Raw genomic sequence first — 4402 nt, forward strand, 5'->3', positions numbered from 1 at the left:
CTGCACTCGGCAGGCAGTCCGTCCATAATTGTATACCACCTAACCGTGGTTTTTTTTTCTTTCTTCTTTATACATACATAGTTACATAGACATCTCTTTATCAACCAGTCTATATTAGCAGCAGACACAGTACAGTACGGTAGTTCACGGCTGTGGCTACCTCTGTGTCTGCACTCGGCAGGCAGTCCGTCCATAATTGTATACCACCTAACCGTGGTTTTTTTTTCTTTCTTCTTTATACATACATAGTTACATAGACATCTCTTTATCAACCAGTCTATATTAGCAGCAGACACAGTACAGTATGGTAGTTCACGGCTGTGGCTACCTCTGTGTCTGCACTCGGCAGGCAGTCCGTCCATAATTGTATACCACCTAACCGTGTTTTTTTTTTCTTTCTTCTTTATACATACATACTACTACGACATCTCTTTATCAACCAGTCTATATTATTAGCAGCAGACACAGTACAGTACGGTAGTTCACGGCTGTGGCTACCTCTGTGTCTGCACTCGGCAGGCAGTCCGTCCATAATTGTATACCACCTAACCGTGGTTTTTTTTTCTTTCTTCTTTATACATACATAGTTACATAGACATCTCTTTATCAACCAGTCTATATTAGCAGCAGACACAGTACAGTACGGTAGTTCACGGCTGTGGCTACCTCTGTGTCTGCACTCGGCAGGCAGTCCATAATTGTATACTAGTATCCATCTCCATTGTTTACCTGAGGTGCCTTTTAGTTGTGCCTATTAAAATATGGAGAACAAAAATGTTGAGGTTCCAAAATTAGGGAAAGATCAAGATCCACTTCCACCTCGTGCTGAAGCTGCTGCCACTAGTCATGGCCGAGACGATGAAATGCCAGCAACGTCGTCTGCCAAGGCCGATGCCCAATGTCATAGTACAGAGCATGTCAAATCCAAAACACCAAATATCAGAAAAAAAAGGACTCCAAAACCTAAAATAAAATTGTCGGAGGAGAAGCGTAAACTTGCCAATATGCCATTTACGACACGGAGTGGCAAGGAACGGCTGAGGCCCTGGCCTATGTTCATGGCTAGTGGTTCAGCTTCACATGAGGATGGAAGCACTCAGCCTCTCGCTAGAAAAATGAAAAGACTCAAGCTGGCAAAAGCAGCACAGCAAAGAACTGTGCATTCTTCGAAATCCCAAATCCACAAGGAGAGTCCAATTGTGTCGGTTGCGATGCCTGACCTTCCCAACACTGGACGTGAAGAGCATGCGCCTTCCACCATTTGCACGCCCCCTGCAAGTGCTGGAAGGAGCACCCGCAGTCCAGTTCCTGATAGTCAGATTGAAGATGTCAGTGTTGAAGTACACCAGGATGAGGAGGATATGGGTGTTGCTGGCGCTGGGGAGGAAATTGACCAGGAGGATTCTGATGGTGAGGTGGTTTGTTTAAGTCAGGCACCCGGGGAGACACCTGTTGTCCGTGGGAGGAATATGGCCGTTGACATGCCAGGTGAAAATACCAAAAAAATCAGCTCTTCGGTGTGGAGGTATTTCAACAGAAATGCGGACAACAGGTGTCAAGCCGTGTGTTCCCTTTGTCAAGCTGTAATAAGTAGGGGTAAGGACGTTAACCACCTCGGAACATCCTCCCTTATACATCACCTGCAGCGCATTCATAATAAGTCAGTGACAAGTTCAAAAACTTTGGGTGACAGCGGAAGCAGTCCACTGACCAGTAAATCCCTTCCTCTTGTAACCAAGCTCACGCAAACCACCCCACCAACTCCCTCAGTGTCAATTTCCTCCTTCCCCAGGAATGCCAATAGTCCTGCAGGCCATGTCACTGGCAATTCTGACGATTCCTCTCCTGCCTGGGATTCCTCCGATGCATCCTTGCGTGTAACGCCTACTGCTGCTGGCGCTGCTGTTGTTGCTGCTGGGAGTCGATGGTCATCCCAGAGGGGAAGTCGTAAGCCCACTTGTACTACTTCCAGTAAGCAATTGACTGTTCAACAGTCCTTTGCGAGGAAGATGAAATATCACAGCAGTCATCCTGCTGCAAAGCGGATAACTGAGGCCTTGACAACTATGTTGGTGTTAGACGTGCGTCCGGTATCCGCCGTTAGTTCACAGGGAACTAGACAATTTATTGAGGCAGTGTGCCCCCGTTACCAAATACCATCTAGGTTCCACTTCTCTAGGCAGGCGATACCGAAAATGTACACGGACCTCAGAAAAAGACTCACCAGTGTCCTAAAAAATGCAGTTGTACCCAATGTCCACTTAACCACGGACATGTGGACAAGTGGAGCAGGGCAGGGTCAGGACTATATGACTGTGACAGCCCACTGGGTAGATGTATGGACTCCCGCCGCAAGAACAGCAGCGGCGGCACCAGTAGCAGCATCTCGCAAACGCCAACTCTTTCCTAGGCAGGCTACGCTTTGTATCACCGCTTTCCAGAATACGCACACAGCTGAAAACCTCTTACGGCAACTGAGGAAGATCATCGCGGAATGGCTTACCCCAATTGGACTCTCCTGTGGATTTGTGGCATCGGACAACGCCAGCAATATTGTGTGTGCATTAAATATGGGCAAATTCCAGCACGTCCCATGTTTTGCACATACCTTGAATTTGGTGGTGCAGAATTTTTTTAAAAACGACAGGGGCGTGCAAGAGATGCTGTCGGTGGCCAGAAGAATTGCGGGACACTTTCGGCGTACAGGCACCACGTACAGAAGACTGGAGCACCACCAAAAACTACTGAACCTGCCCTGCCATCATCTGAAGCAAGAAGTGGTAACGAGGTGGAATTCAACCCTCTATATGCTTCAGAGGTTGGAGGAGCAGCAAAAGGCCATTCAAGCCTATACAATTGAGCACGATATAGTAGGTGGAATGCACCTGTCTCAAGCGCAGTGGAGAATGATTTCAACGTTGTGCAAGGTTCTGATGCCCTTTGAACTTGCCACACGTGAAGTCAGTTCAGACACTGCCAGCCTGAGTCAGGTCATTCCCCTCATCAGGCTTTTGCAGAAGAAGCTGGAGACATTGAAGGAGGAGCTAACACGGAGCGATTCCGCTAGGCATGTGGGACTTGTGGATGGAGCCCTTAATTCGCTTAACAAGGATTCACGGGTGGTCAATCTGTTGAAATCAGAGCACTACATTTTGGCCACCGTGCTCGATCCTAGATTTAAAGCCTACCTTGGATCTCTCTTTCCGGCAGACACAAGTCTGCTGGGGTTGAAAGACCTGCTGGTGAGAAAATTGTCAAGTCAAGCGGAACGCGACCTGTCAACATCTCCTCCTTCACATTCTCCCGCAACTGGGGGTGCGAGGAAAAGGCTCAGAATTCCGAGCCCACCCGCTGGCGGTGATGCAGGGCAGTCTGGAGCGACTGCTGATGCTGACATCTGGTCCGGACTGAAGGACCTGACAACGATTACGGACATGTCGTCTACTGTCACTGCATATGATTCTCTCAACATTGATAGAATGGTGGAGGATTATATGAGTGACCGCATCCAAGTAGGCACGTCACACAGTCCGTACTTATACTGGCAGGAAAAAGAGGCAATTTGGAGGCCCTTGCACAAACTGGCTTTATTCTACCTAAGTTGCCCTCCCACAAGTGTGTACTCCGAAAGAGTGTTTAGTGCCGCCGCTCACCTTGTCAGCAATCGGCGTACGAGGTTACATCCAGAAAATGTGGAGAAGATGATGTTCATTAAAATGAATTATAATCAATTCCTCCGCGGAGACATTGACCAGCAGCAATTGCCTCCACAAAGTACACAGGGAGCTGAGATGGTGGATTCCAGTGGGGACGAATTGATAATCTGTGAGGAGGGGGATATACACGGTGATATATCGGAGGGTGATGATGAGGTGGACATCTTGCCTCTGTAGAGCCAGTTTGTGCAAGGAGAGATTAATTGCTTCTTTTTTGGGGGGGGTCCAAACCAACCCGTCATATCAGTCACAGTCGTGTGGCAGACCCTGTCACTGAAATGATGGGTTGGTTAAAGTGTGCATGTCCTGTTTTGTTTATACAACATAAGGGTGGGTGGGAGGGCCCAAGGACAATTCCATCTTGCAAATCTTTTTTCTTTTCTTTTTCTTTGCATCATGTGCTGATTGGGGAGGGTTTTTTGGAAGGGACATCCTGCGTGACACTGCAGTGCCACTCCTAAATGGGCCCGGTGTTTGTGTCGGCCACTAGGGTCGCTAATCTTACTCACACAGTCAGCTACCTCATTGCGCCTCTTTTTTTCTTTGCGTCATGTGCTGTTTGGGGAGGGTTTTTTGGAAGGGACATCCTGCGTGACACTGCAGTGCCACTCCTAGATGGGCCCGGTGTTTGTGTCGGCCACTAGGGTCGCTAATCTTACTCACACAGCTACCTCATTGCGCCTCTT

Source organism: Pseudophryne corroboree, chromosome 2 (genome assembly GCF_028390025.1).
Source record: "Pseudophryne corroboree isolate aPseCor3 chromosome 2, aPseCor3.hap2, whole genome shotgun sequence".
NCBI lineage: Eukaryota > Metazoa > Chordata > Amphibia > Anura > Myobatrachidae > Pseudophryne > Pseudophryne corroboree.